General features: G+C 37.7%; 1 protein-coding gene across 1 annotated transcript in view; it reads left to right on the top strand.

Moving 5' to 3' along the window:
- Window positions 1-25,890, top strand: part of LOC126808494 (muscleblind-like protein 3) — a 222,094-nt gene that overhangs the window by 50,114 nt on the left and 146,090 nt on the right. The gene's annotated exons all lie outside the window — the stretch shown is intronic.

Genomic DNA, 25,890 nt, shown 5'->3' with positions numbered 1-25,890 from the left:
ATCACGTGGCTAAGTGGGTAAGACGCTAGCTCGCTAGCCTGGAGGTCGGGTGTTCGATCCCTGCATTGGCCGAGAAAGTTCATCCAGATTTTCCGGCGTGGTTCTCCCTTGTCAGTGATGCAGGACGGAAGGGCTGACAAGGAAAGCTGTCTAGTCGTTCGGATGGGACGAAAAACCGAGGTCCTGTGTACACATTGGCGTGCACGTAAAAGATCCCTTGGCAGTTGGAATTCGATATAAGAGTAGGCCGTAGTGCCGCTGCCCGGGGAAAATTTCCCTCATAGCACACTGTATGGCGTATGCCCGTCTTCATTAGCCCAGGTTAGGAGCAGAACAGTAGGACGTTAAACCCCATTTCATTTCATTTCATTTCATATGCCATACAGTGTACTATGAGTGAAATTTTGCACGGGTAGCGGCACTATGGCCAACTGCCAAGGGATCTTTTACGTTAATGCCTTTTACGCGCAAGCACACTGTATGGCGTATGCCCGTCTTCATTAGCCCAGTTCAGAGTAGGACTTTAAACCCCATTTCATTTCATTTCTTTTATCTTATTTTCATCTGACATGTTATAAGGAATTGTGGGGGGGTTGGTTGGCCGAATGGTTAGCATGTGCGTGTTGTATGAAAAGGTCTGTCATTGAGTCATCTGGCATGGTTTTGATTCCCCGGTTGTACGTGACAAGGAGTAGGGTCGCCTGTCCAACCTCGTTGGGTTTTTCCGGATCCTCCGGTTTCCTCCCACTGCTAAAGACCCCTACGCGCAAGCGAATTATGTAAATAAAATTAAACCAAATGTTAGTCCCGAAATGACCTAGTTTGTGTCGAGTGGACGTTAAACCCCATTTTTCTCTCTCTCTCTATAAGAAATTTAGTTAAAACAATGTACCAGGGTATGAAATCACTTTTCATATTGGATACGTCAATGTTATGATCATGGATTGTATTCCATCTTGTCAGACAGAAACCCTTTCAGTGAGGAAATTGTTTCATAAATGAGGAAAGAGTTATTGATGCTACTAGTAATAATTTATAGATATGTAACGTCCTACACAGTCATTGACTGCAAATCATTCACCTTAGTTTGTCTGTTTGTACAAGATCAGCAAAAAGGATCAAAGCTTTTCAGATTGCTGGAGTAAGAAAAATAACAAAAGAACATTAAAGTTTCATTACAACAGATGGCCAATGTTCATTTTTATACACCCACAATTCATGTTGTCATCCATGTCTTGACAGTATGTTAACCCTTTACAGTTCAGAGTTCATGAGATTTGTTCAGCTTGAAATGTTCAGCTTGTTCTAAAGGGTTCCTCCGGAAGACTTGCCAAATAAACCCATATAGCTGGCCTGTAAGAAAGCTTACAATGTTTAGGGATGGTGGGGTGAGAAAATATGTGACTTGTACTTTGGATGGCCTACACTACATGAAGATCTGACTGGTTGTACGGGAAGGTCGCATCAGGGTTCGTACAAACCGCTTTTGGTCCTATTATGAATCAATCAGCGTTGACGTTTCTAGTGGTTTACCCACAGTTCCGTGCATTGCACACCACGAACTCGCCGTAACAGACCGTTTCATTGGCTAATCCCTCACTTCAACCAGAACGCCGTTAACATAACAACTCTTCCAGATCCTAGCGTAGTAAAGACAAGTAAAACGAAATTTTGAACTATAAAAAACGAAACGAAATAGGATCTGTATTTTAATCAGATTGGTGACTGGTATTAAGAAGGTTAACAAGAATTGTATAAGCACATAAATATGGAGGGGTAGCAACAGTGAACTGCGACTTACAATGTGGTCATATAAACCAGGCCCCAGAGTTCATAAAGCATTCTCAGACTTAAGTTGAGAATTTGCTCAACTTCCAATCACTGTTTATGAGAAATATCTTTGATCCAGAAACACAAAACTTTGCACATAGTTTCTTATTGATGTTTTTGATACATTCAAACAACAAAAGTTTTATAAAGGGCTATATTTTAGTTAAAATAAGGCGAACAAAGTTTGAGTAAATTCTCAACATTAACTCTGAGAATGCTTTGTGAACTTGGGGCCAGATCTAAATAATTCACTGCTTTCCAAAGTACAAATGAACAGTCAGATCCAAGTACAAGCAAAGACACTTTTATAAGCGTTATCTGAGATTTTAAATATATTGTAATGTGAGGGTTTTTATATTATCTATGATATTCCTAATGGCCTCCAGGATTGTGTTTCTAAATACTTTGTAATTAATTTACTTGTACACTGTCATTTTTCCCCCATTTCAGAAAAGGTAACAATGATATTGTCTGAAACCAATAATACTTCTCGCAAAAGTTAGCAATTTGATCCTTAGTAATGGTTATTATAAATGGTTCATGTTACATCATATAGAATGAAAATACTAAGGAAAATAATTATAAATAGTATAAATGATATTGCGTAGCAAATCGGACCCCAAATACATTTGTTTTTTTAGATCAGGTAACATTTTTTGCCATTTGAATGGTTTTAGATTACATTTCGAAATAATTAGATTTCATTAGCTCTGGGATTTGTTAATTCTACTTTTTAACTGAAAAGCTGTTAATTGTAATGGAATAATTAAGAGTGAATTGTTGTCATTTAAGGAATAAAGGAATTATGTGTGCAAGTATTTTTCATGTAATAAATGGAGTCAGGCCACTAATTAATCTGGAAGAGGGATTACGTGGCCGAATGGTTAACATGTCATAAGGCTGTCATTGAGTCAAATCGTGTGGTTTCGATTTCCCAATTGTATGTTAGTTACAAGAAGTAGGGTTGCCTGTCCAAACTTATGGGATTTTTCCGGGTCCTCCGGTTTCCTCCCCCTGCTAAAGGCCCCTAGCTACCCACAAATGAATTATTGAAATAAAATTGAACCATATGTAAGTCCCAAAATGACCTAGTTTGTGCTGAGTGGAGTTAAACCATCTTTCTCTCTCTCTCTCTCCATCCTCTCTCTCTCTCTCTCTCTCTCTCTCTCTCTTATTAATCTGGACAGTTTTTAATCCACAAATTTAACTCTGTTTATTTATAGATAAATCTTTTTATAATATAGGGATGTTCATTATGTATATGCGGTACTTGATGTTATTTATTATGCATGTATGTATGTGTAAATGGAGTTTGTATTACCTATGAATGAATATGCATGTGTGCATGTTAATAATCCATGTATTAGCTATGAATGGATATGCATGCATGCATGTTTATAATGCGTGTTAATGGAGTTTGTATTACGTAAGAATGGATATGCATGCATGTTAATGTAGTTTGTATTACGTATGGATGGATATGCATGCATGCATATTAATAATGCATGTTAATTTGTGAGATATATTTATAGGATGTATGATGTATGCATCTAGTATTATTCATTTTTATAAAATTATTTACTTAAGCATACATTATGCAAGAGCTACATCTGCCTATTGCAGGTCTTTCTTTAGGCCTGAAATGTTATCTAAATTATTAATTAGACATAATCAACACTTGATGTCATCACTAGCCTGCAATATTTACTGGATTAGAACAGGATCTGGTGTTTAACGTTCATTGATCATTAAATCAAAAAAATGGATCATCGAGACTGTATTTTATCATACCGACCTTAGTAATGATGATCGAGGCTAGGCCTAAAATTCAATTGCTAAATACTTGGTTCAGGGTGGATCAATTTGACTGAAATTTTCAGCAAATTCACTTTACATTATTTATTTTTTTAACTATTATAGTACGATATGATGGAAAAAACCCTTGAAATTCCATTTTTACCTTTATTTTTTAAAAAATGTATTCCAATCCGCTAAATATTCCAGGCTAGTAATGGCATCGAGAGCTGATTATGGATTGGATAAGTTAATTAATGTCTAATTAATAATTTAGATAACATTTATGGCCTAAAGAAAGACTTTCAACTTCTTTTTATCCACCTGAAAATTAGAGATATTTTCTGAATTTTGAATATGACCTAAAGAAAGACTTTCAACTTCTTTTTATCCACCTGAAAATTAGAGATATTTTCTGAATTTTGAATAGCAAACCCTCCAATGAAAATCTAGTTGCTGTGTACAAGTTACGAAGGCTGGCTGAAAAGTTCTAAGCCTGAAAATTGGAGATATTTGAATATAGAGATTTGAATATAGCCTAAAGAAAGACTTTCAACTTCCATTTATCCACCTGAAAATTGGAGATATTTTCTGAATTTTGAATAGCAAACCCTCCAACCCTGGTTGCTGTGTACAAGTTACGAAGGTTGGCTGAAAAGTTCCAAGCCTGAAAATTGAAGATATTTTCTGAGTTTTAAATAGCAAATGTGGTTACAAGTTATCTTTGGCGCCATGACACGTTAAAAGTTCAGAAGACAATGCATGGTATTTCTGCTATGATATCGTTACATGGTAAAAAGTAAATCAGAGGAAAGTTATTGTGACTTTCTTGAAATAAGTTGAAAAGCAATCATACCAGCATCCTTTTGGATTGTGCAAGGTGATAAACTTGTCTCTCTTAATCTGGCAAGCTCGGTAAAAGATCAGTTATGTAAGTAGGAGTTTTCCCATTGATGGATTGGTTGCGGATCATTAATAACTTGATGTATTAGGGTAAGGGTACGTGTAATAATCATCATGGCTCATCTTTAATTGAAAACAACTAGTTACTGTTACTATTTTGAGAATTTTAATGGTGTTCGCATCACAACTAGTGGATATCGTTAAACTTATCATTTTTGACTGTTTACAGGATATCAATATTTATTTTTGGAGAGAGAGAGAGAGATGGGTTTAACATCCACTGGACACAAACTAGGTCATTTTAGGACTAACACATGGTTCAATATACACCCGATTTAAAAAGCCATTCTATTGTATCATCATAACACCATAATGATGATAGAGTTCAAATTTTGTGACAATTGGACCGAAACTGACCGGACAAGACCCATATGCGCAAGCGAATCATTGAAATGACCTAGTCCTGAAATGATCTATAATAGTTAAAAACTAGATAATGTAAAGGCAATTTGCTGAAAATTTCAGTCAAATTGATCCACTATGAACCGAGAAATAAGCGATCAAAAGTTCTGCATAGCCTCGGTCATCATTACTAAAGTCAGCACGATAAAAATCATAGTCTCGATTATCCATTTAATTGTTAAATCGAGAAGGAAAGTTATGCAGCAAATCGGATCATAATCCAACAATTATCGCAGGATAGCGCTGACAGCGAGAGTTGATTATGTTCTGGATACGTTAATTAATGTCTCATTAATAGTTTATATAACATTTCAGGCCCGTGGTTTCGAATCCCCGGTTGTACGTGACAAGGAGTAGGGTCGCCTGTCCAACCTCGTGGGTTTTCTCCGGGTCCTCCGGTTTCCTCCCACTGCTAAAGACCCCTACGCGCAAGCGAATTATTGAAATAAAATTAAACCATATGTTAGTCCCGAAATGGCCTAGTTTGTGTCGAGTGGACGTTAAACCCCATCTCTCTCTCTCTCTCTCTCTCTCTCTTAGCATTATTCTATAAGTTAAAAATGAGCTTGGCAAGATCTGGGACTTTAAGATGGTTCCATTGTGGCTAACCAGATTACGAGCAACTTATCTCGAGCACAATTGCCCAGACATTAATTGCTGTAAATGACAAGACGAACTTGGTCAAGAGATCATAAATTCAGACACTTGAACAGTAATAATTTTATAATATGATTTGAAACAAATCTTAGAATTAAGAAGCTGTAAAAGTTAATCTAATATTATCGCAACAATTTTTCTAATCCTAGAACAATATTAGTGCCGAGAGACAATGCAGACAGTCTGTTCCACAAAACACAGAGAGCAGTGTACATGACTCAAACCATTTGAAACAAACTTGAATCTGCAACTGGCATATTAATGTACTTTGAAATGATTGGGTTTTTTTTAATGGCCTTTTGTAAAGTGGAAGAGTTATATCATATACGCCTTCTTGCTAACACTTACCTTTTTGCACTCACCATATTATGTCGAGTGCAAATAGTGCACACAATTGAGAATTTTTGTTTGTTTAGCGTTCGAGGTAAGAAATATGGAATCTTGATGTATAAATCTTCTGTTTATTTACAGTCAATTTATATTAACTGCACTCGGCAAATCTCAGCAGATTCCAGTACCCTACATCTAGCCTCGGCTGTATGACGAAATCCGCCATTGGAACTACTTTCTAGTTCCCGGATTACCAACAGTGTTGCCCATGACGACGCCTCTGAAGAATGTTTTATCAGACAATTATTTCAAAGTCATGAGCTGCTTTTCTTTTAAGTTTATCTGATTTTCTTCAAACAATGACAATTTAATTTGCACTGAAAATTCTACGCACGCTTCGAATAATGCAATTTTGAAAACTTCCTAATAAGTAAACGGTTCCGCATCGCAATGGTATAGAGGCGTAGGTACATATCACTTACCGTCATACAGCCGAGGCTAGATGTAGAGTAACGGAATCTGCTGAGGTTTACCGACTGATATTCACTGCATTTCAAACTTGCTGAGATTGTCATAAGGAAAAACCCCATCAACATTCTGAGCCACACATTAATTTTGTGCAGAGTTATTGCCCCGGTGAAAAAAATCTTGTGTATGCCCTAAAGATCAGAGTTTTTAAACTTAAAGGAGATGAAGCTCTTTGATTTGTGTTTAAATAATGTAGAGGATAAAAAATGGAATATTGTTGTGGTCCTTTTGAATACAAATATAGATGATGCTATATATTTGAAGTCAGTGTAATGGTAGGCAGGAATATACCACAGTCTGGGCAAATTTATCTTCCCTACTATTTCACACCAATCTGATTAAAACACAGATCATATTTCGTTTCATTTTTATAGTTCAAAATTTCGTTTTACATGTCTTTACCACACTAGGATCTGGAAGAGTTGTTATCGTTGACATGTTCTGAATAGTGTGAGGTATTAACCAATGAAACAGTCTGTTACGGTAAGTTTTAGGCATGTTTTGCACGGAACTATGGGTAATCCACTAGTAACATATCAATGCTGATTGGTTAATCAAATGTCTGATGTCATAGGGTGAAAAGCCGCCCGTACGACCTCTGACGCAACGTTCCACTACAATCGATCAGATCTTCATGTAGTGGAGGCTATCGAAAGTATAAAAAAAAACGAAATATAGATCTGCATTTTAATTAGGTTGATTGCACACATGACAATAATGAATAGAAACATCGGTAGGTTTGTCTCAAGAAATTTGGTTGCCGAGAAATCGGCGCCTTTTTTTACTTTAGTGAAGTAGGCATTACAGTTTATTACTTAAAAAGGTTCCTTCAAATAACAAACCTCATATAGACTTCGTATTGGATATTTTAAACTGTTCTTGAATTCAATAATACTAAATCCCTATCATTCAATTCAAGAACATTTAAAAATATACAATCATAAGTTTACGAGGTTTGGTTCATCCAGATTTTCCGGCGTGGTTCCCCCTTGTCAGTGATGCAGGACGGAGGGCCTGACAAGGACAGCTGTCTAGTCCTTCGGATGAGACGAAAAACCGAGGTCCCGTGTATACATTGGAATGCATGTAAAAGATCCCTTGGCAGTTGGAATTCGATATAAGAGTAGGCGATAGTGCCGCTGCCTGGGCAAAATTTCCCTCATAGCACACTGTATGGCGTATGCCCGTCTTCATTAGCCCAGGTTAGGAGCAGAACAGTAGGTCGTTAAACCCCATTTCATTTCATTTCATTTCATTACGAGGTTTGTTATTTTAATGAACTTTTTTAAGTCATAAACCGTAACGCCTACTTCACTAAAGCAGTAAAAGGAGTTGATAGGGATTTAGTATAATTCAATTCTAGAATATTTTAAAATATCCAACAATAAGTTTATTAGGTTCGTTGTTTTAAGGAACTTTTTTAAGTCATAAACCGTAACACCTACTTCACTTAAAATACTGCCTTCAAATAACGAACCTCATAAACTTACTATTGTATATTTTAAACTGTTCTTGAATTGAATAATACTAAATCCCCATTGAGAGTGCCGTGATTTTGAAACTAATATGCATTTAATTGCAATTTGAAATGTTGAAAACACTTGACGAACGATGCCAGGTTATTTTCACTTGACATGGCTCAGACTCATTATTGAAAAATGGATGATTTAGTAGAGAAAAAGCAAGTGCTTCCCTTTGAAGAAATCTCAAATTTAAACATCACTTGCAACCAATTTCAAGCTTTCTTGAACGCCAAGTGGGTGCAACATTGTTCTAGTGGGTCCAACTATATTGGATGTGTTTGGTGAAAGATATATGAGGTTTTGAAAGCTGTAGAGGAATGGATGGGGGGTTATGAAGCTGATTAACCTGTATGTTTAAGCCATGGATACATCAATCACTCAACAAAAAAATCGGTGATAAGATCATCAGTAGGTAAATGAGAACCTATTTAACTAGGAAGGTAGAAACAAATATCTCAAAGAAGAATTAGAGAGAGAGAGAGAGAATTTAAAGTTTACTCCACATTTTTTATTGGAATTTAACAGTGGAAGGAATCAGAGAAAGCACACATTCTAGAGCTGGTGCCCTTACTAATTGTCGCTTATCATTTGATTCATTCTTACCAGATGTCCTGTCTTCACAAAGGTTACGGAGACATTTCTGAAGATCTATGTAATTTTTCTGAGTCTATTATAACAGTTGACGGGTCACAAACATGCTACTCTAACAAATGAAACATTAATTCATAATGAAAAAATCGTCCGAAACTTCCTAGGCCGAAATGTCCACTGATCGAAACAATCCCTCGATTCCATTAACAGTGGAAGGAGACAGAAAGCCCACATTCTAGAGCTGGCACCCATACTTCTTGTTGCTTATCATTTGACTCATTGTTACCAGATGTTATGTCTTCACAAAGGTTACTGAGATGCTTCTGAAGGTCTATTATAACAGTTGACGGGTCACAACCATACATGCTTCTCTAACAAACGAAACATTAACTCATAATGAAAAATTGGCCAAAATGTCCTAGGCTGAAATGTACACTGGCCGAAACGTCCATTGACAGACTCGATGATAGATCTACCAAGTTCACAAAGCATTCTCAGACTTAATTTAAGAATTTACTTAAATTTGTTCGCCTTATTTTAACTAAAATATAGCTCTTTATAAAACTTTTGTTGTTTTAATGTATCAAATACATCAATAAGAAACTATGTGCAAAGTTTTGTGTTTCTGGATGAAAGATATTTCTCATAAACAGTGATTGAAAGTTCAGCAAATTCTCAACTTAAGTCTGAGAATGCTTTGTGAACTCGGGGCAAGGTGCACACATTGGCGAAACGTCCTAGGCTGAAATGTCCACTGACTGAAATATTCTAGGTCGAAACGTCCTGTGGCCGAAACGTCTGTCCATCGACTGAGGTGCACAAATTACACCACTCTATTCAAACCCTTGATTTCATTAGATGTTCTAGAAAGTTCCATAATCAAGGAAGACCAGGACACAGATTCAATTTCACAAATGAAAAGCTTTCTGAGTGTTCATCAATTAAAATGATATTTAAAGAGAGAATACAAGTAAAACTTTTTCATTGGTTTTTGATATTTTATCTGGTTAGTGCTAAATGATAAGGCCAGGCCAGAGCCTCGTTTAACATGGTTACTAGGCGGCGCTGCGCCACGCACTGGCCAAACTGTGCCGCCTACTGTGCCCAAAAGTTTAAGACTGGGCGGCAACATACATACGTTTTGAAAATCGCTGACAAGGTTTTTCCCATGTGCCAATACTATATCAGGGTGCGTAGGTTTACAAAATCATCTTTCTGATTGTTTTATGGGTATATTTCTGTCTGCGGGTCAGCCGCAGCAGTGTATTGATCTCGATTTTACAGGGTGTTAATCAATCAATGGTTTAACAAGCTGCCAAAACTAATAGTGTATCAAATCTCGGAAACTATTTTTTAAGTGCTCAGAAATCGATTCTAAGGGAGTCAGTTTTCAGAATTTTCTGGGGGAGGGCGCCCCAAATCCCCCGCACGGACTCTTACCTGCGGTGCTCGCGGTTCGGGCTTAGACGAGGCTCTGGCCAGGCTCAATTTTGCGTCATAGGTCACGAGATGTAAACAGAGCTAGCACTAATCCTAACCCTAGCCCTGGATCTAGCCCCAATACTTACCCTAACTTACAATCTCGCCAGCAATCACATGCCCTAACCTTATTTACATCTCAGCAACCTTGACAAAATATTGATTTAGCCATTTTATCTGACACATAGGATAATAAGATAGAGTTCTTGGTGGTATATATGTTTCATTACCAGGAAGCCTAATGTTAACTCTGGAGAAGTAGATCGTAATAAAATTTAAACATACATTATGCAAGAGCTAAATCTGCCCATTGCAGGTCTTTCTTTAGTCCTGAAATGTTATATAAACTATTAATTAGACATATATTAACAAAACAAGACCATAATCAACTCTCAATGGCATCGGATACTCAAGATTTTAACTAGATTAGAACGGTTCGCCATTTAAAAATTTAATTTAAAAATAGGAAAGCGAGGTTGAGTCTTGAATGTACCAGTGCCCTGGTTACCACAATGCACACATCTTGTCATAACTACAAACAGCGATAACTTGGCTCAGAATGAAGTAATTTGAATGAAATTTTCAATATTTTCATTTTGCATTATCTATTTTTGAGCTATTATAGGAAGAATGGTCAGCTCTTTATCTAAATTTTACATAATGTATCTTTAAGCTCTCAATTCATGTTTGTGAAAAGGTCAATTTTCTTATAGTCTAGGAAATAAAAAAAAATCAAAAAAATCCATTAATCATTAGGAGGAAGTTTAAAAAATTAATGTTGTTTGCAGGGGCGGATCTAGAGAGGGGGTTTGGGGGGTCCCCCCCCCCCCCCCTGCTCAGCTTCATAAAAGAAATTTTTGTAAAACAACATTTTTTGTGAGAAAAGTGTCATAATTGTGCTTTATTCTTTATCGTCAGATGGTGCGACAGGATGGGCACTCAAAGCGCGAGATAATGATATATGTGATATCAAAATAAATGCTTTGCATCAATAATTAAATTGAATCACAATGTCATCGTATTAATTCATAATAAAAATTGACGTCAAACAGGATGTTAGATTTCTCTGTTTAAAAAGCTCAATGTGTATATATATACGCCAAAATGACAATAGAGACAATTTATTTCTCAAAAAATTTCAAGCCGAGGGAGGGGGGGGGGAGATACATTTTCTCAGGAACCTGGCAAACCCCCTCCTGCAAAAATTCCTGGATCAGCCCCTGGTTTGTAACTTGTAACATGATCATATCTAGCACAATGGTAGCTCTAATCAAGATATCTCTTGAGAAAATATCCCGGTGTTGATTATCCATTAAACTTAATCAAACAAGCAAAATACCGGCAGGTTATGTAATCATCTTTGTTACCTTTCAATGTTGACATCTGACATGAAAGCATACCATGACAAGAAAAAACATACCATTGCTTTGTGATAAAACATGGATACAAGATATTTCAAATCGTATAAATCGCTGTAAATATATCTAACAGAAGGACAGGTGAACAGAATTTATACCTATATAGTTTTATATAGGATTGAGGTGGTCAACATTTCACCTGTTGAAAATGATGACATCAAATTTAGGGTACATGTTCAGGAAAATATGGGGAGCCACAATGGCTAAGTGGGGCAGACGCTGGCTCGCTAGCCTAAAGGCCGCATGTTCAATCCCTGCATTGGCCAAGAAAGTTCTTTGTGATTTTCCGACATGGTTTCACCTTGTCAGTGGTGCAGGACGGAGGGCCTAGTCATTTGGATGAGATGAAAAAATGAGGTCCTGTGTATACATTGGTGTACACGTAAAAGATCCCTTGGCAGTTGAAATTCGATATAAGAGTAGGCCATAGTGCCGCTGCCCAAGCAAAATTTGCCTCATAGCACACTGTATGGCATGGTGTGTGCCTGTCATCATTAGCCTAGTAGGAGCAGAACAGTAGGATGTTAAACTCCATTTCATTTCATCTCTCTCTCGCTCTCTCTCTCGCTCTCTCTCTCTCTGGTTTTGTAATAGGAAACAAGAGCCAGAAGATGTGTTATTTATTGTCTAGAGCTTTATTTTATATGAATAATGTCAAACATCAGTAATGATTGTATTTCTACATTCATGCAATCTTATACTCCCAACTTGTACAATAGATGGTCTACCAGAAACGAGAATCTGTTCAATAGAATACACTAATGAGACAAAATACAATTTACTCCACAAACTCGTTGGAATGATATTGATGGTTTTTCTCTGAAGAAATCCTTAGAACAGAACCAGCAATCAAATTGTTGTACACAGAAATTAATATTAAAAAAAAAACCCCAACAAAATGCAAGAAAATAATCTCACTGCGATATTAATGAAATGAAATTCAATGAAATGAAAGGGGGTTTATAGACAGATTTAGCTCTTGCATAATGCATGCTTAATATTTACGAAATGAAATGAAATGGGATTTAACGTCCTATTATTCTGCTCCGACTGGACTAATGAAGACGGGCATATGCCATACACTGTGCTATGATGAAAATTTTGCCCGAATTCCAACTGCTAAGGGTTTTTTTATGTGCAATCCAATATGTCCGCAGTACCCTGGTTTTTTGCCTCAACTGGACAACTAGAATCCCTTGCCAGACTCTTATCATGCACCACTGACAAGCGTGAACTACGCCGGAAACTCCCGATGAACTTTCTCAGGGGAACTACGCCTGAAATTCCTGATGGACTTTCTCGGGGCAACTACGCTGGGAATTCCTGATGAACTTTTTCGGGGGAACTACGCTGGAAATTCCTGATGAACTATCTTGGGGGAACTACGCTGGAAACTCCTGATGAACTTTCTTGGGGGAACTACGCTGGAAACTCCTGATGAACTTTCTTGGGGGAACTACTCTGGAAACTCCTGATGAACTTTCTTGGGGGAACTACTCTGGAAACTCCTGATGAACTTTCTTGGGGGCAACTACGCTGGAAATTCCTGATGAACTTTCTCGGGGGAACTACGCCGGAAATTCTTGATGAACTTTCTCGGTCAACGCGGGGATAAACACAGGACCTCTTGGTTATTAATGGGATCACGGTAGTTCAGTGGGAACTACGCCGGAAATTCTTGATGAACTTTCTCGGTCAACGCGGGGATAAACACAGGACCTCTTGGTTATTAATGGGATCACGGTGGCTCAGTGGGTGAGACGCTGGCTCGCTAGCCTGGAGGTCTGGTGTTCGATCCCTGCATTGGCCGAGAAACTTCATCCAGATTTTACGGCGTGGTTTCCCCTTGTCGGTGATGCAGGACGGGGGGGGGGGGCCTGACAAGGACAGCTGTCTAGTCATTCGGATGGGATGAAAAACCGAGGCCCTGTGTACACATTGGCGTGCATGTAAAAGATCCCTTGGCAGTTGGAATTCGATATAAGAGTACGTCGTAGGCAAAATTACCCTCATAGCACACTGTATGGTGTATGCACATTTTCATTAGCCCAGGTTAGGAGCAGAACAGTAGGACGTTAAACTCCATTTCATTTCATTTCATTTATTTGTAAATAGACATATCTTTAGATGTGCACAACACCTACAAGTAAAATTCCAAATTTTCCAGTTTTATAAAATGAAAGCCTATGACATCACAAAAAGGAAATTAATGGAAAACCATTTTATTAAAAAAAATACGTTCCTCAACTTAATAGTCAATAAGTAACAATTGGCCATTAATTTCATAAATTTTCTTAAATCTATCCCAGGATTATCTTCCACTCATTGTTTCTAAATTGTACATGTTTTGTATTAGTTACCTATATACTATGTAACCATAGACAATAGTAACTATAACCAATTAAAACCACAGTGTTGCTATGTAAATATGTATAAATATACTATACTGTCCATCTTTATACAATGACATTATTTAAGAATAGTCCCAAGATGGACGAAAAGTACTTTAAAATGTTATTAAACCAGTGTTGAAATCAGTTTGTGTCGGCATACCTTTTAACTCTTTTCATCGTTTACCGTGAAACAAAGTAGTGCTGCTTTACGGTTGTGCTAATATTTCTGGATATATATATATATATATAAGAATAAGTAATTTATATATAGCATTGACATTTTGACTCAACTGTTCTCAAGCGCTTTACATAAATAAAACTTCTAATTATATATAACTACATCACCAATAAAACATTAACCCATTTTAAACATAAAACAAACATGTAAAAAAACTAAAAGACATAATCGCTTAAAGCACACAAGATCACAAAAACGTGATTTCCTGTACACATGTTAAGGTTGTATTGAATCAATTGAGTATTTGATTAAAAAGTTTGGTTTCCGAGATGGCTCAAGAGATATATATATATATATATATATATTAAAGTGAGAATTTCATATTTTCTAAAAAAGTCAAAACATAATTATTTCTATGTCTTATGCTCAATAGGTTGTTAACTCACTATTATACGATCATAGGTTATCTTTCTCACACTTAAAAATCTTCACACATAATAACATAATTACCTCACTGGAAAAGCTATCATCAAACCTTTGAATTTGAAGTTGAAAATGATATTTTTGCCGATTTCTCAACTAGCAATAGTGAATTATAGGATTAATAGGATTATTCTTTAACAAGGTAGGACCGTTTATAGATACCATCTATTTTAAGGCTTTATTTTAATACATTTTAAAATTATAACTTATAAATATGAAATTGTAACTTTAAAGATACATTATGTAAGATTTAGATAAAGAGCTGACCGTTCTTGCTATAATAGCTCAAAAATAGATAATGTACAATGAAAATATTGAAAATTTAAATCAAATTACCTCATTCTGAGCAGAGTTATCACTGTTTGTAGTTTTGACAAGATGACTTGTGCATTGTGGTAACCAGGGCACTGGTATATTCAAGACTTGGCCTCACTTTCCCATATTTAAATTAAATTTTTAAATGGCGAACCGTTTTAATCTAGTTAAAATCTTGAGTATCCAATGCCATTTAGAGTTGATTATGGTCTGGATAGGTTAATTAAGGTCTAATTAATAGTTTATATAACATTTCAGGCCTAAAGAAAGAAATGAAATGAAATGGGGTTTAACATCCTACTGTTCTGCTCCTAAACTGGGCTAATGAAGACGGGCATACGCCAAACAGTGTGCTATGAGGGAAATTTTGCCTGGGCAGCGGCACTACGGCCTACTCTTACATCGAATTCCAACTGCCAAGGGATTTTTTACATGCACGCCAATGTGTATACGGGACCTCAGTTTTTCGTCCCATCCGAAGGACTAGACAGCTGCCCTTGTCAGGCCCTCCGTCCTGCATCACTGATAAGGGGAAACCACGCCGGAAAATCGGGATGAACTTTCTCAGCCAATGCAGGGACTGAACCCTAAAGAAAGACCTGCAATAGGCAGATTTAGCTCTTGTATAATGTATGTTTAATATATATGTGAATGTGAATTGTGTCTTGATGTGTAAATAATCTTATCTTAACGAGATTTGTATGTGAACTCTTCAAATGATAAGTGGCATGAGGTTTTTCAAGAAAGAGTTAGCATACACTGCCTTGTGTTCAACACTTGTCATAGGAGGCTGAATGGAATGATCGTTTAGATGATGGAGTTAGAATAATGAAATATTCATATTTCTACGTTTGTACATGGAATCTCAAAGAGTAAAGATAAGTCAGACGTCACACCACAACAAAAGTCGTAGTGGCTCAGTGTGTAGGGCGTCGGACAACTAGCCAGGAGGTTCGGGATGGCAGAGCATGCTCACAGAGTTATTTTCCTACCTGTTTTTCTCTTGCTTCGCGTTGTATCATAAAATCTGTCACTGAGTCAACTGGCGTGGTTTTGAATCACCAGTTGTACGTGACAAGGATTAGGGTCACTTGTCCAACCTGTTTTCTCTGGGTCCTCTGGTTTGCACCCACTGCTAAAGACCCCTACGAGCAAGCGAATTATTGAAATAAAATTGAACCTTATGTTAGTCCCGAAATGACCTTGTTTGTGTCGAGTTGACGTTAAACCCTCTCTCTCTCTCTCTCTCTCTCTCTCTCTCTCTCTCATTTGATAGCTATTTTCTGATTTGCTCTTGACCCAAACTTCTGTGATTAGGGCCTATTCTCTGTACTTGAAACTGATTAACGTCTGATTTACAGATGATTTAAAACACGTGAACTGCCTCTCTAACTACTTGTCATAACGTCAATAAGATAATTATACAAGTACCAATAACCAATACTACCATATGTCCGCCATTTAATGACCTAATTTCTCCCAATTACTTTTTGTATTCAGGAAGAGAAAATGAAGTTAGCGATTCTGATCAGCTTTGACCTCATCAGACCTCCTACTGGGTTAAAACAATTACCGGTACCACCGTATGCATTATAGGGCAAGTGATAGTAAAATTGGCACTACTTTTTCTTTTTATCCTTCGTCGCAAAGAATACAGTCAACTATGCAAATATTCTCTACTTTTCTTCTCTTTTTGTGATTATTCTGATGGTGGGTGATCATAGAATCGCGAGTCAAATCACCAGACGCATAGATTCCTCTGTTGCCTCATTGATAATGCAAATTGCACATCAGGGCCTCTTAGGACGGAGTGATTGTATTTGTCTGAGTAAAGATACAATTTGCATTTATTTCTTACGCTTGCATATTCCTTGTCACAAGTCTTCACGGTAATAAATTGAGTTAAGGGTCCACGAAGGTCTCCGTAGGATAAACCTTAAGGTCAGAGGATGTTGGAAGGTGGTTGACTTGAACAAGTGATTAAATATGTCAGCCATCCATGAGAATATTGAACACAGAAGCAATGATTAGATCATGATCTGGAGTCTGCCACATGATTAGTACTTAACATTAGCACATGAATAAATATAACTGACGAGATCTTCTATTTTGTGCCGTGGGGGGTTGGATGGCCGAATGGTTAGCATGTGCGCACTGTATCATAAGGTCTGTCATTGAGTCAACTGGCGTGGTTTCGCTTCCCCGTTTGTATGTGACAAGGAGTAGGGTCGTCTCACTCGTCTCACTCGTCTGTCCAACTTTGTGGGTTTTCTCTGGTACCTCTGGATTCCTACCACTGCTAAAGATCCGTATGCACAAGCTAATTATTGAAATAAAATTGAACCATATGTTAGTCCAAAAATGACCTAGTTTTTGTCGAGTGGATGTTTAACCCCTTCTGATGTAGCTGTACATTTCATTTACTTCCCATATGTTATATACCATATCATTTAGGTATTTAAAGGAGCTAAATCGCTAATATTTTGGACCTAGGAATAGAAACAAATGGGTCGCAACACATATAATAATGTAATATGAATGTATATAAACTGATTTACATTCAATCATTTCCGTTTTTACTCTTAATTTCAAATTGGTTTATGTTCGGCGAAGTATCAATCGAATGGCCATCTCTAGCGTCTGGTTATTCCAGTCTACACCAATAGAATTTATTGTGCATGCTCTCCAGATAAGACATGACTTGTGGAATAAGTCTAGATTTGTTCTTCAAGTCCCATGTTACAAATGGTGCTGAAACGCATTATGGTAAACGATTCGTGTACCCATGGTAAAATGTTTATTTTGTCTTAAATATTGAATATCAGAAGCTCATCTTTTCCCAGTAAGATCAATGTTGATTTAAATTGACAAATAATTTGGGTTTTCAATGTCGAAGACTTTGGGTGATATTGAATTAGAGACTAGGCTACTTTAAACTCTTTTAAAATTAAGAATAAAATGCAAGGTTCAAAGTACAATCATTTCTATGATCTGAACAGACTGACCTAAAAATCTTTGAAGTTAGATTATAGTAGAAATATGTTACATAAACAAAAAAGAAACTAAACAATGACATTTATTTTTGAATACTTATATTTTGTGGGAATAATTTCTGAGAAAAAAAAGGAATAATTTATGAGGACAGGAATAAAGTTGTAGTAATATATAAATATTGAATAATATTATTGAGTCAAGTGATGTAGATTTTATTCACCACTTGTACATGGCGAGGAGTACAGTCGCCTGTTCAACCTCGTGGGTTTTCTCTGGGTGCTCCAGTTTCCTCCCACTGCTAAAGGGGGGGGGGGGGTAGATAGCCGAATGGTTAGCACATGCACGCTGTATCATACGGTCTGTCATTGTGTCAACTGGTGGGGTTTAGATTCCCTAGTTTTACGTGAACAGGAGTAGGGCCTTCTGTCCAACCTTGTGGGTTTTCTCCGGGTCCCCCCCCCCCCCCCCGGCTAAAGACACAAACTAGGTCATTTCAGGACTAACATATGGTTAAATTTTATTTCAATAATGCTTGTAGGGGTCTTTAGCAGTGGGAGGAAACCGGAAGGACCCGGAAAAAACCCACAAGGTTGGACAGGAGACCCTACTCCTTGCCTCACATACAACCGTGGAATCGAAACCACACCAGTTGACTCAATGACAGACCTTATGATACAACGCACATGCGCTAACCATTCGGTCATCCAACTCCTCTGGTATTGACCAGGAAACGAAAATTCTACAATAAACTATACTAATTGATTATTGCAGAGCAACAGTCACAGAGTCTGCCATTGATATCATATTACATGTATTACTAACATGTTACCGGGTGACGCCCATACTTGTCCATTCATCATTTTACAAGTGTACTACATAACAGAACTAACATGGTTATATGGGAATACAATCACTGTTTTCTTGTGTAAGGCGTGGATTTTTTCCGAAGTGATGAATGTTGAAATTTTGACCTGTATTTAAAGGGCCAGAGTGCAGGGAATGCACGTGCAAAATGTGTGACATATATGGAACTGCTTAAAATCGTGAAAAAAGACAAGTGTTGCGTTTGTACGAACAAAGTTCATTACCGAGAACTGATATTGGGTTTAAACCCAGAATTCCACAAAAAGAGACCCATCACAAGTTTCACCTATGTGCCATAAGATAGGAAAGCCCAGAAATATTTCATGAATTAGGCATTGCGTTTTTAATGGCTTTGAGTGTAGAACTAACACAGTTATATGAGACAACAATCACTGGTTTATTATACACAAGCACAACGTTTCGATAAGTATCCTCTTATTGTTATCAACCCCAATACTATCTCCAATCTCTAAATGCCACCAACCAGCGATTGTTTTGCCATATAACCATGTTAGTTCTGTTATGTCTCCAATATCTAAATGCCACCAACCAGCGATTGTTTTCCCATATAACCATGTTAGTTCTGTTATGTCTCCAATCGCTAAATGCCACTAAAGGATTATGTATTACATAATGTTGGTTATGTTAAACAATGTTTTTGGTGACAAGCATAATTTTCTGGTCAGTTAGTATGTCTTGTCCAATGTATTTATAACCATGACTGGGGAGTTGGATGGCCGAATGGGGGTTAGCACATGCCCGCTGTATCATAAGGTCTGTCATTGAGCCAACTGGCATGGTTTCAATTCCCCGGTTGTACATGACAGGGAGTAGAGTTGCCTGCCCAACCTTGTGGGTTTTCTCTGGGTCCTACAGTTTCCTCCCACTGCTAAAGACCCGTATGTGCAAATGAATTATTGAAATAATATTGAATCATATTATTTAGTTTGTGTTGAGTGGACGTTAAACCCCATCTCTCTCTCTCTCCCTCGGGTGTTTGATCCCTGCATTGGCCGGGAAAGTTCTTTAAGATTTTCCGGCGTGGTTCCCCCTTGTCAGTGATGCAGGAGGGCCTGACAAGGACAGCTGTCTAATTGTTCGGATGGGACGAAAAATCGAGGTCCAATGTATTCATTGGCATGCATGTAAAAGATCCTTTGGCAGCTGGAATTCGGTATAAGAATAGGCCATAGTGCTGCTGCGAGGGCAAAATTTCCCTCATAGAACACTGTATCGTGTATGCTCGTCTTCATTAGCCCAGTTTAGGAGTAGGACGTTAAACCCCTTTTCATTTCACTTATTGTCTTTAAGTTGATGATATTTGGCTATGCAACAAATGGAATTATTACATATTAGGACATTCACTAGACAAGAGAGAGAGAGAGAAATGGGGTTTAACGTCCACTCGACACAAACTAGGTCATTTCGGGACTAACATATGGTTTAATTTTATTTACATAATTCGCTTGCGCTTAGGGGTCTTTAGCAGTGGGAGGAAACCGGAGGACCCGGAGAAAACCCACGAGGTTGGACAGGCACGCTAACCATTTAGCCATCCAACCCGCCTAATAGTAGACAAAATAAAAGTTTGAAAATCTCTCTTGAGTGACTAAAGGCATTAAAGGAATTAAATTGTGTGATTTAAATATTAAAAACAACAGATAACAAAGTGTGAAGTAAAAATGGTGTTTTTTTTTTTTTCTACTGATGATGAAGGAGAACGCTAGATCGGAGACGGTCCTGTGCATTTTATGATGTCATATGTGGATTGTGGGTTAGGATAAGGGCTATGGTAAGGGCTAGGACCTGTAGATTTTGTCATAGTCTCGAGATGTAGACAGGGCTAGCCCTAACCCTGAGCCAAGCCTAACCCTTACCCTAACCCATAATCCTCATATGACGTCTCCAATCTAACGTTCTCCGATGATGAAGTACAACTGAGAACAAAGAATTTAAAAAACAATAAAACTCATTCATCCGTTTTATATGAAATCAGTATGTAAACCTTTGTCTTGCTCATTGTTCTTTAAATTGTTGATAGATTCACCTGATGACATTTTTCGTTCAATTTCTCCAGGAATGGAAAAAATCTGCCTGATATTGATTCTCAATTAACCAACTTGTTCTATAGAAAGATAAAAGCTGATTAATTTGTATTCATAACTGATATGTGTTGTAATTTAGCATCAGAACCATCGATTCCTTCTGTCTGGCAAGCTTATTTGTCGATCACTCGATTAATTTGTAGTTTTGCATCCAAATTTCATTGTTATTTGTGGCAAATTACAAATGAAGCTCTTTTTTTCCCTTCTAAGAACAACCTGAGTATTAGCTTTATCAAGGCAATCAGTGTCGACTGCTGTCGTATTCATTAGCTAAGAATTTGAGAACGATAACAGAACGTTTTTTTTATAACTGCAAAATGTTCACCTTTTCTTGTGTGCCAATACCCAATGAAGCCAGATATATTAGCTTTTGTTTAATGCATAATGGACACAGTAAAAACATGCAAGAGCAAAAGACCGAAATAGAAATTAACTTGAAAAGCACTTGTATGTGCACTGAAGCTTTTATGAATTCATTGATGAATTGATTGTGTCTGGAGTGGACTTGCATTATAATTTTTACGTAAAATATGTATGTTCTGTACTCAGATATTAAAGGTTAAAAGGAATTTTAGTTTGAAAATAAGAAATTGTCATCGTATGGATCAAATAATTTCAAATGAATAATTGAAGTGAATGACAATTGAGTGCAAAAATTTATAGCTAACATTTAAACTAGATTTAAACTAGAGAGAGGCCATAGACTATTCCACTTATGAGGCCCCTCACAATACCCAAGTGGAAGATGAAAGAGTGTTTTATGGTGGCGGATGTTTAAGACTAAGAACATGTAAGAAACGCTTAAGAATTAAGTGTCAAAAAAATATAAAACACCTTGGCCGGAAGCCCCCCCTGAAATTGAGGTGACAGAGAGAGAGAGAAATGGGGTTTAACGTCCACTCGACACAAACTAGGTCATTTCGGGACCAACACATGGTTCAATTTTATTTCAATAGTTCGCTTGCGCATAGGGGTCTTTAGCAGTGGGAGGAAACCGGAGGACCCGGAGAAAAAACCCCACGAGGTTGGACAGACAACCCTACTCCTTGTCACTTACAACCAGGGAATCGAAACCACGCCAGTTGACTCAATGACAGACCGTGCTAATCATTCGGCCATCCAACCCCCCTGAAATTGAGGCCCTAGACTCCAGCCTGCTAAGCCAGTAGGTAAATCCGGCACAGGTTTTGTATCACAGTTGAAGATCTGTGGTGAGTAACCTCTGGAGCAGTTTGTTATTTACGATTCAAGAACTGAGGCTCACTAACCTGTAGGGTCCCATAGGGATACCACAAGTAGCTGAAAAAGGGTTGGTGTGAAATTTGTACAAGTCAAACCTTCAAGGTCCCAGCTTTGTCAAGAGTCCTGAAACCGAAATAGATAATAGAAGAATGTGATTCAGTATAACGGGAGAGAGAAATGGGGTTTAACGTCCACTTGACACAGACTAGGTCATTTCGGGACTAACATATGGTTTAATTTTATTTCAATAATTCGCTTGAACTTAGGAGTCTTTAGCAGTGGGATGAAACTGGAGGACCCAGAGAAAACCCGGCAACCCAACTCCTTGTCACATATAACCGGAGATTCAAAACCACGCCAGTTGACTCAATGACTGGCCTCATGATACAGCGCGCAGGTGTTAACCATTCGGCCATGTACCCCCCCTCCTCCCCCCGATTCAGTATAACACATCATCCTTATATTGGCTACCATAGCAGTTTGGGTATCTGAAGATTTCTGTGGTGGACTTGAAACATGCTTTTGAGCAAGATGTTGCAGCATGTTGTTCTGGCTGTGGTAGAAGACGTTCAACAAACATTTGGTCAATTGGGAAATCTATGTTTATCCGTGGCCATATATTAACAAAATTATTCAGGAAAGAATAAAGAAATAGGTAATTTTCATAATGACTCTATACGTAGATATTGATGTGAGATATTGAAATAAAGTTATAGTATTAATGTCAGATGTTGTATATCTATACATCTAGCCAGTAAGGTATCTATCCATCTATAATCTAGTTTTTATTAGGTTTTATATCAAGATAATGAGCGTAATTATCTCTAAGAGAAATATTTAATGATGGCCTTTAATAAATAGAACAAAAACCCTTCTGCCTGGTTATTGAGGCATGTGATTGCAAACATGGTAGATAAGATAGAATATAAACAAGTTAATAAATGATTCATCGGTCCGTTTCAAAGTTTTATTTGTTGTCCGAAGCTTGGCTAAGTGGGTAAGATGCTGGCTTGCTAGTTCATCCAGATTTTCCGACGTGGTTCCCCCTTGTCAGTGAAGCAGGACGGAGGGCCTGACAAGGACAACTGTCTAGTTGTTCGGATGGTATGAAAAACCGATTCATTTCATTTGTCCGAAGCTTCACAATCACATTTGTGAGAAATATTGCCACATATTGCAACATCAAACATGCGGGGGACTTTTTTGTCCCATGTGCAGAAAATCAAGATTAAATATATTTTTCGGTGTATTAGGCGCAGGGCGAGTTTGGCAGAGGTGTTACGCGAATTACGTGAATTATTGAAATAAAATTGAACCATCTGTTAGTCCTGAAATGACCTAGTTTGTGTCGAGTGGACGTTAAACCCCATTCCTCTCTCTCTATCCGAGTCCAAACCATCTCTCCAGTTAGTTACTAGTAGTTACAGTTGCTATGCATGATGCAGTGTATGCTTACTTCTTCTAGAACATCTGGTACAACTTTTTATTTGAGGAAACCACATTTAAATTACTGCACTGGTGACTACACTTGATGGCATTGCATGATGCAGTGTATGCTTACTTCGTCTAGAACACCTGGTACAGCTTTTCATTTAAATGGACGGTGTTATGCAAATGTGATTTAACCCCAAATTTGAAGTTTTGAGAAAACACCGAAAATAGAAAATAGAACCCATTTCAATAAAGAAAAAAATTCAAAGTCCCAGAAAACTTTTGTCACTTTAACATCATGAAAAACAATATAGTACTAAAATAATAGTTGAAATATGGAATAGTAACCATGGTAACGCATGAAATGTGATTAGGTCATTTTTGCGTAACTTCCAACCAAAATAATCTTAATTTGCGTAATTTTGCCCCAAAATGATACAACTGATTAAACTAATTATTCATCACTAAACTCCAATTCAAAGTCTATGATTCCATTAAAGCTATCAATGTCTTTTCTTAAATTTTTGTCACAATCAAAGCCAGTATAAAACTGTGTGCTATCACGAGGAATAGTGTGCTTCAAATTTTGGATATCCTTCGCACAAAAATTAAATAGAGTGTGGTGAGGTTGTGGTGAAATGCGGGAAAACTCTTTTAAGTGAGAAGGCATTTTCATGTTCTCACTATGCGTACACAATGCCCCAGCTACGCTCTTGGCACACACAATTTGCGCCGCACAGCAACGTCCCAACCGCTCTCAACACGACGCTCCAGCCCCATCATTGATACGCTGTTACAATGCTTTCACAATGATTAGTGGATCATTGGTCTGTAGGACAGATACTGAGCCTCATATTAGGAGATCTAAAAAATAACCTAACTTCACACATAAATCTCCACTTCGCTACGACCTAAAAAAAAATCTGCCAGATCGTGTATGAAAGCGGCATGGACGTGGCGAGATCTTTGTGAGCATTGTATCGAGAGGCAGTGAAAGCGGGGACAATGTAGTGGAAGCGAAGCATATACTGAGAGAAGAGCGGGATGTGGAGAGAGGGGATGGGTTGGGGGCGGGGGCATAGCGAGGACTTTGTTTTGTCTGAAGGGGACTATACGAAGCTCGTAATAGAGGCGTGAGAGCGTAGCACGATCTGACTGGTCTAAAGGGAGCTTGATGAGATGTTTGTCAACGTACTAAGAGTGCCACCATGGGCGTTCTACCCCGCTCTCTGTACGCTGTTAACACGCATTCTTTTCCATCGGGGATCTGCCTGATTTTCGAAGTCAAAGCAAGGTTGTGGTGTATGTGTGAAGGGGGTACACCTCTCTATTACAAGCATGTAGTCACCAGAAGTAAAAAGGCACTGCTGGCGCTTCAATGCGCATTTTAAATCACCAAAGTCGGAATCATTGGGAAGAAAATTGTGTTTCAATACCCTAAACCGAAAATGGACAGTGTGAAGAGAAAGATCTAACCATCAACATAATTACCAGAAGACTGATCTAACCCACACATAGCTTTGTTATGCAAAATGCATTTTCAGAAATAACAGTGATCTAACCCACTTACATCAGACTTGTTTAATAAGCAAAAGGAGCCAGAGTATTTTGTAATGATGTTCTATTAAACAATCTATAAATAACTTTGCTCTATTAATAGATATCAGTTCGAACAATATTGCATATCAATCGTCATGAATTCTTTAATTGAAACATGTACTAAAACGATTTTTGGAAATTTGAGGGTTAGAACACATTTGCACAGCACCGTCCAAATTACTGAACTGGTGACTACACTTGATGGCAATGCATGATGCAGTGTATGCTTATTTCATATACTGAACTGGTGATTACACTTGAGGGAGACCACTTCTCATTTGAGGAGGCCACATTTCAATTACCGAACTGGTGACTACACTTGTGGCCAGTAGCCATCAATTTCTGAAATCCAGGTCCAGACAATCTCTCCAGTTACCTTTAAGTGGATGTCATACATGAGGCAGTGCATGCTCAGTCTTTCTAGATAATTAGCTAACAAAGTTATGTTATATTAATAAGTAACAAGTTCAGTTAGATAACATAAGTCTATTTATGAATGAACAGCAAAATCTATATTTCATCAGAAGCCTTTCCATCCATGGTTCTTGGAAGATGAGAGATTGCCATTTTTAACGTTTTAATATTTTCTATTCACTGAATACTAACTGTCATTGAGTCAACTGGCGTGGTTTCGCCTCCCCGGTTGTACCTAACAAGGAGTAGGGTTGCCTGTCCAACCTCGTGGGTTTTCTTCGGGTCCTCTGGTTTCCTCCCACTGCTAATGAATTAAATTGGGGTTTAACGTCCTACTGTTCTGCTCCGAACTGGACT

The sequence above is a fragment of the Patella vulgata genome, chromosome 1 (genome assembly GCF_932274485.2).
Source record: "Patella vulgata chromosome 1, xgPatVulg1.2, whole genome shotgun sequence".
In the NCBI taxonomy this organism is placed as follows: domain Eukaryota; kingdom Metazoa; phylum Mollusca; class Gastropoda; family Patellidae; genus Patella; species Patella vulgata.
This window is presented reverse-complemented; position numbering and strand designations above follow the sequence as displayed.